Source organism: Staurois parvus, unplaced genomic scaffold (genome assembly GCF_062004578.1).
Source record: "Staurois parvus isolate SC_StPar_1 unplaced genomic scaffold, SC_StPar_1.0 ptg000053l, whole genome shotgun sequence".
In the NCBI taxonomy this organism is placed as follows: domain Eukaryota; kingdom Metazoa; phylum Chordata; class Amphibia; order Anura; family Ranidae; genus Staurois; species Staurois parvus.
This window is the reverse complement of record NW_028317849.1, coordinates 1,629,328-1,641,975: the sequence shown is the minus strand read 5'-3', so window position 1 is coordinate 1,641,975 and position 12,648 is coordinate 1,629,328. Positions and strand designations below refer to the sequence as shown.

Below are 12,648 nucleotides of genomic sequence, written 5' to 3'. Positions count from 1 at the left end.
ACATGTTACACGTTCCACCCTAAGAATGGGTGGAACACGTTACATGTTCCCAAAGGTGAACTTCTCCTTTAAGCCCCGTACACACAACGAGAATATTGGACGAATCCTCGCCCTGTTTTTTTTTTTTTTGCATGCTAGTCTCCTTTCGAAAGGTAAAGGTTACTAGAGTTACAAAAATTCTCAAAAGACAGAATTCAACTTCTTGCGATGATGTAAAGTATTAATTTGTAGTGTACTGTATTGTATTCTTTAGTCAGAGCATGCGTGGTCTCATGCATTCTATTTTTTACAGACAAATACTGTACTGATTAAAAGAAAATCATTCATTCTGTTATTGTAAGAGAACCAATTGAGTACTGTCTGTGATACTTTTTTTATTTGCACGAACATACAAGTTTGAGGACAAGCTTTCGGGGTATGTCCCTAAGGGGACATACCCAGAAAGCGTGTCCTCAAAATTGTATGTTCGTGCAAATAAAAGTATCACAGACAGTACTCAATTGGTTCTCTCACAAGTGCACTAATACGGCTACAATCACCTCAAGCGTTATTGTAGGAGAAAATTTTTTCTGCATGTCCCTACGGATAATTTTGCATTAACTGTCATGATATTCTATTGAAAGCTGCATACCAAGGGTCAGATTATTCAACCGTCGCTCAGAAACTAATATTTTTCGGCCGATTTTCTCATCGTGCACTAGGCATTAGGCTAGACAAGTCAAACTGGGAAGTGAAATATAAAGAACAAGAAAGGAAGTAAACGGTTGTTGCAAAATAAGCATCCCACAACTTCTTCCCTTACTAGTAGGACCAATGACTAATGTTGAGGAACTAATGCTTCCAGCCTGCATTATGTACGGGAAGGTACTATTTAAGGAGAAAGAGAAGCAAGTCTGAGAGTGAAGAAGTTCCAAACACAGTTCCGCCTGACAGGACGCACTGCCTTTCTGTGGAATCCAGAGAGGAGCAATTAATCTCCCACTAGAAGCTGTAGAGTCTGGAAGGGAAAAATTCCTCCCTCTTCTATATTCTGTACAAAAGCAATGCAACCTGGCAGCATTGAATGTATGAGCTTCTAGTCTGGCGTGTTGCTAGACAGCCAAAGCCAAGTCTCGCGTTTTTTACTTTTTTTTTTTTTTTAGTAGAAGCAACTGTCAAGTTGCTTTGAGAAGGACAAGCAGAATATACAGTTGTGTCCAAAATTATTCAACCCCCACTGAAATTGAGTGTTTTGGCCAGTTTGACATTGCTTTTGATCATTCAGTCATCTTGCTTACATTTACATTAAAGAGGCACTTGTAGGTCAGACAAATATAACATAACAGTTATAATGAAATAACCACAAATGTCTTTTCTGTGCTCACAGCATTATCAGTTTTATTCAACCCCCAAGTGACATTCAATCTTAGTACTTAGTACAGCATCCTTTTACAGTTATAACAGCTTTTAAACGTGAAGCATAGCTTGACACAAGTGTCTTGCAGCGATCTACGGGTATCTTCGCCCATTCTTCATGGGCAAAGGCCTCCAGTTCAGTCACATTCTTAGGCTTGCGCACTGCAACTGCTTTCTTTAAGTCCCACCAGAGGTTCTCAATCGGATTTAAGTCTGGTGACTGCGATGGCCACTCCAAAATGTTCCAGCCTTTCCTCTGCAACCATGCTCTAGTGGACTTGGAGGTATGCTTGGGATCATTGTCCTGTTGAAAGGTCCAACGTCTCCCAAGCCTCAGGTGTGTGACGGACTGCATCACGTTTCCATCCAATATCTCCTGGTACTGAAGAGAATTCATGGTACCTTGCACACGCTGAAGCTTCCCTGTACCTGCAGAAGCAAAACAGCCCCAAAGCATGATTGACCCTCCACCATGCTTCACAGTAGGCAAGGTGTTCTTTTCATCATAGGCCTTGTTCTTCCTCCTCCAAACATAGCGTTGATCCATGGGCCCAAACAGTTCTAATTTTGTTTCATCAGTCCACAGAACACTATCCCACAACTTTTGTGGTTTGTCCACATGGCTTTTGGCATACTGCAGTCGACTCTTCTTATTCTTTGGAGACAGCAAGGGGGTACGCCTGGGAGTTCTGGCACGGAGGCCTTCATTACGCAGTGTGCGTCTTATTGTCTGGGCTGAAACTTCTGTACCCACATCTGACAAATCTTTTCTCAGTTCCTCAGCAGTCACACGGGGACTTCTCTCCACTCTACGCTTCAGGTAGCGCACAGCAGTCGAAGTCAGCATCTTCTTTCTGCCACGACCAGGTAGCGTTTCAACAGTGCCCTTTGCCTTGAATTTGCGAATGATGCTTCCTAAGGTGTCTCTTGGTATGTTTAACATCTTTGCAATCTTCTTATAGCCATTGCCCTTCCTGTGAAGAGAAATCACCTCTTCTCTTGTCTTCCTGGACCATTCTCTTGCCTTCACCATGTTTGTAACCACACCAGTAAATGTCTAGAAGGAGCTGAGTATCACAGTCATTTTAAAGCTGCCTAATTGGTGCTTATTATGCTTGATTGCTGCTCGGTGACATCCACAGGTGTTTTCAATACCTGATGGAAAGCACCTGTATGAACCTCTGTTCTTCAGAGTGGTAGTCTTTAAGGGGTTGAATAATTGTGGCAATGAAGAAACCACATAAGAACCATTTACTACTGTATTACATAAACAATTGATGTCATTTTAGTTGCATTTGGGTAGTTACAACGTCCTTGTAGGATTTGATTCTGAATACAATTCCAAATGTACACTATAGTCCCTAAACCCCTTTACAGCATTGGGGGTTGAATAATTTTGGACACAACTGTAGAATAGGTCAATATCAAAATACCAGAGAAAAAAATTAATATTTGAGTTAAAAAAAAATGTGCATGCTACAATACAGCAAGAAAACAGACTAAGGAAGGTTTTCAAATATATGTAATAAAACACATTACGATTTAAAGCTGAAGTTTCGGTAGGAATATTATTGCAGTAGCATTAATCCAGCTTGGACCCTTGTAAGTATAAATATCTCATACCTGAACAATCCTAGTGGAAGCTGCAAATCAGTCATCACTAATACAGGGATAGCAGATCCTTCCAGGTCTTGTGCAGAGCAGCTACCCTTCCGCATAGTAACCATAAGGGATCGCTCAGTTGGCAGGGCCTTCATTTACAGATCACTTTGCATTATTATTATCCAAAGAATACAAGTTTAATTCTGACTGGATGAGGTAAAGCGGTGTGAGAAGACATCACAATCACCAACTCATCCAATAAGACCATTCCTTGTATTCATTATAAAAAAAAAAAAAAAAGGTCTTCTGTGAATGGTGGCAGTGTTAAATGAGCCCCCTGTGGTTACTATGCAAAAAAGCACCCACTTGGCACAGGGCCTGGAGGATCACTATCACTGTAGTAGCAGCAACTACCATAGTGATCTGCAGCTTCCAGAGGGATCTCAGGTATGATATGCAGACATAGATTGTTCCAAACTAGACTAATGCAACTATTCAATAAAATGATACCCTAAACTTCACTTTTAACCTTCCCCAGGCTTATCATATTTGCTGGGTACAGGAGAAGCACATGCACTCACTGCAGCCCTTCATACAAGATTTTCCCCCCACATACATAAAATACTCAACTTTTTCCCATGGAACTAGACAACTGTTCTAGATTCAATGCAACTAGAACAGACAATCCGGTTACAATCTCCCCATTTATTTACATCACATTGCAAGAAAAAACATGCTAGCCAAGTCTATTTTGTAAATGGGATAACTAGAGGGCGAGGATTTTCCACAAAGAATTTGAGCAATGCTAAACAAGGTATATTTTATTATAAGAATGTAAGTTGCCAAGTTTGTCTTCAACATTGCTCAATTAACCTATGCTAATCTTTTCTTAAAACTAAATAAATAAAACAGAAATCTAAATGATAACTAACTATAACAAAATGTAAATAGGTTGCATTTTAAGGCTAGGTTCACACCTATGTGTTCTGCAGTGCATTTTCAGATTTGCAAAAATGAACTAAAGTCCATTCAATGTGATTTCCTATGGGACATGTTCAAATCTGAGTTTTCAGCCGATGCGTTTTTGGAAAGGGTCAGTGACTTTTTTGCCCGCAGCAGATTGTGTGTTTGGTTCTATAGACTTTAATAGAAATGCATCGTAAACACACGTACATGAATTTTTGGTGTATTTCTTGCATGACCACAGATACCTTCTCCTAGCAACATTGACACATCCCAAAAATGCAAAACGAACAAAAACACATTAAAATCACATTAAAAAAAAAAAAAAAAAAAAGTGTAAAAATAGCAATCCGCATCGCAAAATGCACCAGGAAAACACATCAACCGCCACCTGCATAGATGTGAACCTAGCCTTAGCGCTGGTTCACACCAGTGCAACATGCAACTTACAAAATCGCACCTGAAGACGTTGCATCTAATGTATTTCTATGGCACGGTCTTAATCAGTGCGATTTCAAGTAGCGTGCTTTCAAAAATAGTTCCTGTACTACTTTTTTCCAATTACGCTGAGACTTGTATTGACTTCTGTTAAATAAAGTCGCAAGCTGCAGTGAAATCGGGAGGTACAAATCACAGTGATCTGCAGCTTTGAAGTAGTGCGATTTCAAAGTCACATTCAGTGTGGACCAGGGCTTAAAGTCCTTAAATCCGGTGACTGCACACAATTTCCTTTTTAAGGCAAAGTACATTTTTGGCAAGCACAGAAAAATCCCGGTGGTTCCTGTCAGAAATTGTGTGTCCTTGTAACTTTCTGTGCATTTATGTGATATGTCAATCAAGCTTTCTTCTGTAAACTATTAATGTAACGAGAGGTGGCAAGAGGGTGCTTCATGAAGTCCAAATCTGAAAAGCAGCCTAAGATGACCACACTTAACTTCCATAGATACAGTACAATGAGAGAGGATGTATGTTACTGGCCAGGTCACCAGGTGAAAAAGGCAAAAAACAGAGGCAGGTTCATACCATGAATCACACAGGAATGTGCAAGTATGTTCCTTTGTGATTCACATGCGATACGGGTGCAGTGCATTTTCAGCTCATTTGTTTGAACAGGCTGAAATTCCACCGCACCAAAAGTAGTGCGTGCACTTTCCAAAAAGCACAGCAATCAGATCACATGATACCATTGTACCATGCGACAGGGTGGAGGCAATCGCACTGAGTTTGCAAGCTGCTTTGGGATGCCATTAAGTTAACACTGCCGCCCACTGCAGACTGCAGTGCGTTTTAAGCGTGGTACGGAAATGCGCACGGAGTGTGGGTTTCCTGCGCCGTGTTCTGGTGTGAACTGGCCCTCAATATAATAAATGTGTGTTTTTGGGTTTAGATTCTCTGTAAACGATCTGGCAACGCAAGTCAAACTTTCAGCAGTTAATTTAACCTCTTGCTGACCACATATGTAAGGCAGCAAGGTGGATGAGCTTTAATGTTTCAGTGCTGATAGACAGCACAGTGACCGTGCTGTCACAGAGAGCTCCTTGTCTTTTGTTATGATTGGGAGCTGGCAAAACCACAGTAAGCATGTGATAGGGAAGTCGGTCCAGTCTGCCGGTGTTAAGTGCCACCAGGAGGGGATGGAAGGGCAATTATTTAACCGATCATTGTAATAGGGCATTCACAGTGGCTAAATGGTTAGCACTTCCGCCTGGCAGTACTAGGGTTGTTGGCTCGAATCCCAGCCACATCACCTCCTGCCTGGAGTTTGCATGTTCTCCCTGTGCCTGCGTGGGTTTCCTCCGGGTACTCAGATTTCCTCCCACACTCCAAAGACATGCTGGTAGGTTAATTGGATCCTGTCTAAATTGGCCCTTGTATATGAATGTGAGTTAGGGACCGTAGATTGTACGCCCCTTGAGGGTTAGGGACTGATGTGAATGTACAGTATACATATGTAAAGCGCTGCATAAATTGACGGCGCTATATAAGTACCTGAAATAAATAAATAAATTCACTGATCACATGACCAAAACAACATCATCATCCTTGTCAATTAGGAAATCTACCCATGGCAACATCCGTGATGTCTAACAAATATGTCCCTTTTCAACAATAAATTTCTGTGGAACAGACCGTGAATAATTACTTGCACATGTTGCAAACAGAAAATAGCATATTGAGGTCTACAGTATTACAAAGGATTTGAACAATGAGGAACCACAGTCACTAACTGGCTTGTTTACATAGGAGTAAGCATTATTGGGCTCTGAAGAAAGCCAATCTGCAGTTACAGCACTGAAGTATTTCAAAACAGTCCTTTACCAGTGATATTCCACAAGTCATAAATGTACAAAGCAGACACCTTGTTATTTTACAGGCACACAAATCCAGCAGGAGAGGGATACAAGGAGGAGCAGGGTGTGTAGGTACACAGAGAGGTGTGGAGGAAGGCTGAGGGGTGCCTATGCCTTGAAGGCAGCCACAGAAACATGACGGCCTAGCCCGAGTTTGAAGCCTTGCCAGAGGAGATCAGGGAGGAGAGGTGCTGACAGATCCGGAGGAAACCCACGGCACAGAGAACACAGACTTGTGGTAAGACTGAAGTGTTACAAAAGTAAATACAAGAAATATTCAAAGCATATGTCCACTCAAAACATTTTCATTTATTTTTGGAGAGGGTGGTAAAGGATTAGAGTCCCTATAGTGTGGTCCTACTATCCTGCACTCCATTACGGGTTACCCCTTGCTTAGGGCTGGTTTACACTGGCACTTGGGTTGGGAGGTAAAAGAAAAAAAAAAAAAAAACATGCGGTTGAGCTGCATTTTCATGGTGCTCCCTCTCCCCAACCACTCCCCTTAAGTGGCAAAGACAGCAGATGGGGTGTACATATTCTGCAGTTTCAATGCCTTAAAGAAATTAAAGAATTAAACTCCCTGTTGCATGCAGAGGACAGTACCACCTGCTCAATGCAACCAATTCAACTGAATGGGGCCATGCCGCAACAGTCCTCTACCTGTGGTTGCATGTGGCTGTGGGGCCAAAGGGATTAAAACAGGCAGTGAGGAGGGGATAAAACACCTCCTCACCGCCTGTCAAATGCCCTCTGAAAAGTGATTCACTGTAAACATCTCTTCAGAGTGGCAACACTAATGTAAACCAGCCCTGGTGACAACACTTTCACAGTTCAGTAAAGGTGGACATACACAAAGCATATAGCGGCCAGTTTCTTAAAATGGAGCTCCACCCAAAAGGGAAGTTCCGCTTTAAGGCTTCACCCCCCACTCCCTGTTAAGAATTGGCACTTTTGACAGGTACCCGCTCCAACGTCCGCTGAGATCGGAAACAGAAGTTCTCTTCTCTTCCCCCGCAGTCTCCTGGGACACGCAACAGGTCCCAGAAGACTGCAGGACCATTCACAATGCGCATCGCAGCTCACACATGCGCAGTGTGAATCTGGCTGTGAAGCTGCCAAAACCGGGTGCCCACACTTGTAGATGCCGACTTATTTTTTTTCACCAGGGACTGGAGCTACGCTTTAACTAGCTGAAATTTGCTCATTGTATGGCCCTGCTCTATTTGATGAAAATGGGATCGGTCGATTGAATTTTTTCAAAGGAATCTACTGAAAAATTTGCAGCTGACTAGTGACAATCAGATGCAGCCACTGTTTGGGTATTCTTCCACTGGTGGCTGTCAGAATACAATAGCCCGACCAAGGAAAATGTCCATCTGCCCCATTTAACATGGCTGGAGAATCTAAAAGTGTATGAATGTATTTCAATGAGCCTAGGTTATGCCACTGCATAACGTGTTTAAAAAGTACAGCATGCTGCATTTTTAGAAATGGAACAACCTGCAAACACATGTAAATGCAACTTATAAATAAAAAAAAAAAAAAAAGAATGCTAAACAATGTAAATGCATTCCAAACCCACATGCAGAGCTGAACACGTGTAAGTGAGCCCTAAGTAAGAGAAAATCTCCAGTAGCAACACACAAATGGGTCAGATTTTGATTGCTCTTGGTGTCCCTGTTGTGGCTTTTCCTTCACTTCCTATTTGGTAAAACCATTGAAAGGCCAAATTCATGCAGGGTATACAATACCATACGTCTGTGTTTACCTGTGCCGCCAGACCCACGGATGCCTATTGGGACACAGCGGCTGCATGAACACAACAGCTGTGTCCCAATATGACATCTGTGTGGATATGGGTCCCTGAATGCAGACAGCACGAGTTCAGGGACCTGCACCCACGCGGATGTCATAATGGGACACAGCGGCTGTGTCCCAATAGACCCATTAAGACTTCCTACATGGGGACGCATGGAACATATGTACATCCCTGTACAGGTAAACACAGCCTTAAGTGAGTGCATAGTACAGTACCACCCTGTGTGAAGGAGGCCTAAATGGGACAGTAAGTTATTGTTCACACTATGTGTGATGCCTAGTAATTTTCTGCACCTGATCAATACCAGTCACCACCAAGGGCACATAGAAAACAATTGTTTCTCATAGGCCCTATTTACACCACAATGCTGCCTTAAAGCGGAGCCTCCTTTCCCCCTCCACCGCCACTTTTGGCACATTTTTGGGGGGGCAGGTACCTGGTTTTGACAGGTACCCGCTCCCACTTCCGGCTCAGTTTGCAGTTCGGCCCCCCTCCTTTCCTCCGCAGTCATCTGGGTCATTTCACAAGTTCCAGAAGACTGCTGGGCAAATCTCAAGGTGCAGTGGGACTCTCTCATGTACAGTAGGAAGCCAGCTGTGAAACTGCAAGGCTTCACTTATGGTTTCCCTCACCTGCAATGCTGGTGCCAGAAACCCAGAGGCTATTGCAGAACTATCCGAGGTGACGATGAAACTGGACGCCTGGTGTGTCTTTATATTAAAAGTCAGTTGCTACAGCATATGTATCTGACTTTTTTTTTTTGGGTAGCCTGGAACTCCTTATTAAGGTTTTCTTTGTTGCCTATGGGCTGGTCTCCATTGTATGATGGTTATAAGGCAAGGTGCCTTATAACAAACGCATGGCACAGCTGCCACACAACAGGGACCATAAACTGTCCTTTAGCATACCAGCGGGTCCATGTTGCAAGCTGGAGGTGGAAATGGTGTTCTGTAAAAACAAAAAGGACCAGCATACAACAGGGATCATCCTGCATGCTCAAAGAGTTCTTTGTAGCCTATGTACTGGTCTCTGCTGTGTGATGGTGGCACCTTGGCTTATAACAAATGCATGATACGGCTGCCACACAACAGGGACCATCCTGCACGTAAAAACTGTCCTTTAGCATACCAGCGGGTCCATGTTGCTTGTTGGTGATGGAAGTGGTGTTTTGTAACAAACCAAGGCAACGCTGGCACACAACAGGGACCATCCTGCATGCTAAAACCACTGTTTAGCAGTGTGCGTGAGTGGTGGTGCTGTGGTACTCAAAGCCCTGCCAGCACGCAAGGACCATCCCGTGTGTGTAAACCAACCTTTAGCATACAGGCTGGTCTCTGCTGTGTGCCACCTTGATTGGGGTGGTGCTGTGCTCTGTACCAATACAAGATACCGCCGGTACACAACAAGAACCATCCTGAATGTGAAAACCACTCTTTAGCATATATGCTGCTCTCTGTTGTGCCACCTTGATTGGGGTGGTGCTGTGCTTTGTACCAATACAAGATACCGCTGGTACACAACAACGGCCATCCCGAATGTGAAAACCACTCTTTAGCATACAGGCTGGTCTCTGCTGTGTGCCACCCTAATTGGGGTGGTGCTATACTTTGTATTAATACATGGTACTGCCGGCACACAAGGACCATCCCATGTGTGTAAACCCCCCTTAGCATATAGGCTGGTCTCTGCTGTGTGCCACCTTGATTGAAGTGATGCTGTGCTCTGTACCAATACATGGTACCGCTGGCACACAAGGACCATCCCACGTGTGTAAACCCCCCTTATTATACATGCTGGTCTCTGCTGTGTGCCACCCTAATTGGGGTGCTGCTGTACTTTGTATTAATACATGGTACCTCCGACACACAAGGAACATCCCGTGTGTGTGAACCCCCCTTAGCATACAGGCTGGTCTGTGCTGTGTGCCACCCTAATTGGGGTGGTGCTGTACTTTGTATTAATACATGGTACCGCCGGCACACAAGGACCATCCAGTGTGTGTGAACCCCCCTTATTATACAGGCTGGTCTGTGCTGTGCCACCCTAATTGGGGTGGTGCTGTACGTTGTACATGGTACCACTGGCACACAACAGAGCCCAGCCTGCACTTTAAAACTGCCATGTAACATACGGGGCGGTCTGTGCCCAGCTGTGGTCTTGTAACAAAGCAAGGCCCTGCCCCCCACAATGGAGCCCCTCCCACACAGATGGCCAGTTTCAGCATGCAGCAAGTGTGGAAAACTCTCCCCTAGACTCCAGTAAATCCCGAGGGTTCTGCTCCTAATGTAAAAATGTAAGAAAAGTTTGCTGTGGACATAGGCTTTACATCCAGCAGTGATGATGGCCCCTCAGATCTCCCAGGATGGCCATGTGTCCTGAGGGAAGTGACCGACCCAGCAGGACGGTGCCCACCATCTTCTCTCGTAGGGCAGTACACAGCAGTGTATCAATGGAAGTGGGCAATCCACAACAACAGCAGCCCACAGCGAGGATGGAGATGGAGGAGGATGTCCTGCGTGCGCCCATCACACCCGGGCACCTCCCCCTAGAATGGTCGGCCTCATGTCCCCGGGAGCCCGGCTCTCTACTGCCTGTGTACAGAACACATACGGGGGATTCTCCCCTCTCCCTCCACACAGGCCTCTCTGTCTACCTCCCCGTCTATCCCGTCCTGCCATTTTCCCCTTCTCCCCCCGGATCGCCCCTTCTCACCGGGCCCCGAGGTAGGAGGAGCCGCTGTCCAGTCGGGCCCAGTCTCCCGGTGCTCGGTGCAGCCCCTCCCTCCGGCTCAATCAGCGGCCGCCAGCTCCACGTGGGTCCGGGCTCCTGCAGGCTGCCCCAGCTACCTCCAACCAATCCCGCTCCGCTCTGCCCCACGTGGGCTCCGACTGCTTCTCCCTTATTGGCTGCGTGTCGCTGGGCTGCCAATCAAAGTGATGGTAGACTCTCTTAACCCCTAAAGACCTGGAACTTAGAGTGTGGCTGCCAGCTTTAACCCCTCAGTCTCCTCTCCTGTCTCTGTGTGGGCTTGAGAAGGAAACACCACTGCAAAATAACAGGGTGTACAATTCCAGGGGGCCGGTAGTGTCACCTCTGTGATGAAAGTGGATTTATGCATGGGGCGAATTCTCAAAGATTTGTTCATCAGAATTTCTGCGTTTTCTGATTTGCATGCGTTTTCAACCAACCAAGCCTTCAATTTCATCTCATGTTGCTACAGAAAAGAATTTTCTTTTCTTACCAGGTCACAGCTCACGCACATTTCTTTTTCAATTATATTTTTCATGCGATTCTTCCATCATTGGTTAGAAATGTGTTTGTTTTTCCAAAAATTTCCAGCATGCCCGATCATTCAAATGCAACCAACCAAGCATTCAGATTTCACCTCATGTTTTTATAGAAAATCATTTTTGTGGCTGGGAATTTTCTTTTCAGTTCACATTTCTTTTTCGATTATATTTCTCGTGGGATTCTCCCATAATTGTTTAGAATGTTGTTCATTTTTTAAAAATTTCTAACGTCCGATCTCAAATTTGACCAACCAAGCCTTCAATTTCACCTCATGTTGTTATAGAAAAGAAATGTTATGGCTCAGAATCTTCTTTTCTTTCCAGGTCACAGCTCACGCGCATTTCTTTTTCGATTATATTTCTCATGCGATTCTTCCATCATTGATTAGAAATTTGTTTTTCCAAAAATTTCAATCATACCGATCGCTCAAATTTGACCAACCAAGCCTTCAATTTCACCTCATGTTCTTATAGAAAATACATTTTATGGCTCAGAATCTTCTTTTCTTTCCAGGTCACAGCTCATGCGCATTTCTTTTTTGATTATATTTCTCGTGTGATTCTTCCATCATTGATTAGAAATGTTGTTTTTCCAAAAATTTCAATCATACCGATCGCTCAAATTTGACCAACCAAGCCTTCAGATTTCACCTCATGTTTTTATAGAAAATAATTTTTGTGGCTGGGAATTTTCTTTTCAGGTCAGATTTCTTTTTCGATTTTTCAGGTCACATGTTTTTGTGGGATTCTCCCATCATTGTTTAGAATGTCGTTCATTTTTCCAAATTTTCCAACATGCCTGATCACTCAAATTTGACCAACCAAGCCTTCAATTTCACCTCATGTTGTTATAGAAAAGAAACGTATTGGCTCAGAATCTTCTTTTCTTTCCAGGTCACAGCTTATGCGCATTTCTTTTTCGATTATATTTCTCGCATGACTCTTCCATCATTGATTAGAAATTTGTTTTTTTTCCAAAAATTTCCAACATGCCCGATCACTCAAATTTGACCAACCAAGCCTTCAGATTTCACCTCATGTTGTTATAGAAAAGAAATTTCTTGGCTGGGATGGCCATGCAAAAATCCAACCATTGCTTCAGCCCACTAATGGTGTGAAATGCTTAAACAATATTGTTAGTTACGATTTTCAAAAGAAAATTCATTTGAAATTCGACCCATGTATGGCCTGCGTTACTAATGCTGCAACTTAAAGTGGCGCTCCACTC

At 43.8% G+C, this 12,648-nt stretch overlaps 1 protein-coding gene across 3 annotated transcripts in view; it reads right to left on the bottom strand.

The window, feature by feature from the left end:
- Window positions 1-10,997, bottom strand: part of LOC149470064 (transducin-like enhancer protein 1) — a 67,742-nt gene extending 56,745 nt beyond the window's left edge. For all 3 annotated transcript variants that reach the window (XM_089667081.1, XM_089667090.1, XM_089667097.1), the window contains exon 1: window positions 10,843-10,997. The gene's annotated coding sequence lies outside the window, so the exon portion shown is untranslated. The remainder of the gene's footprint in view (window positions 1-10,842) is intronic.
- Between the last annotated feature and the right edge of the window lie 1,651 nt (window positions 10,998-12,648).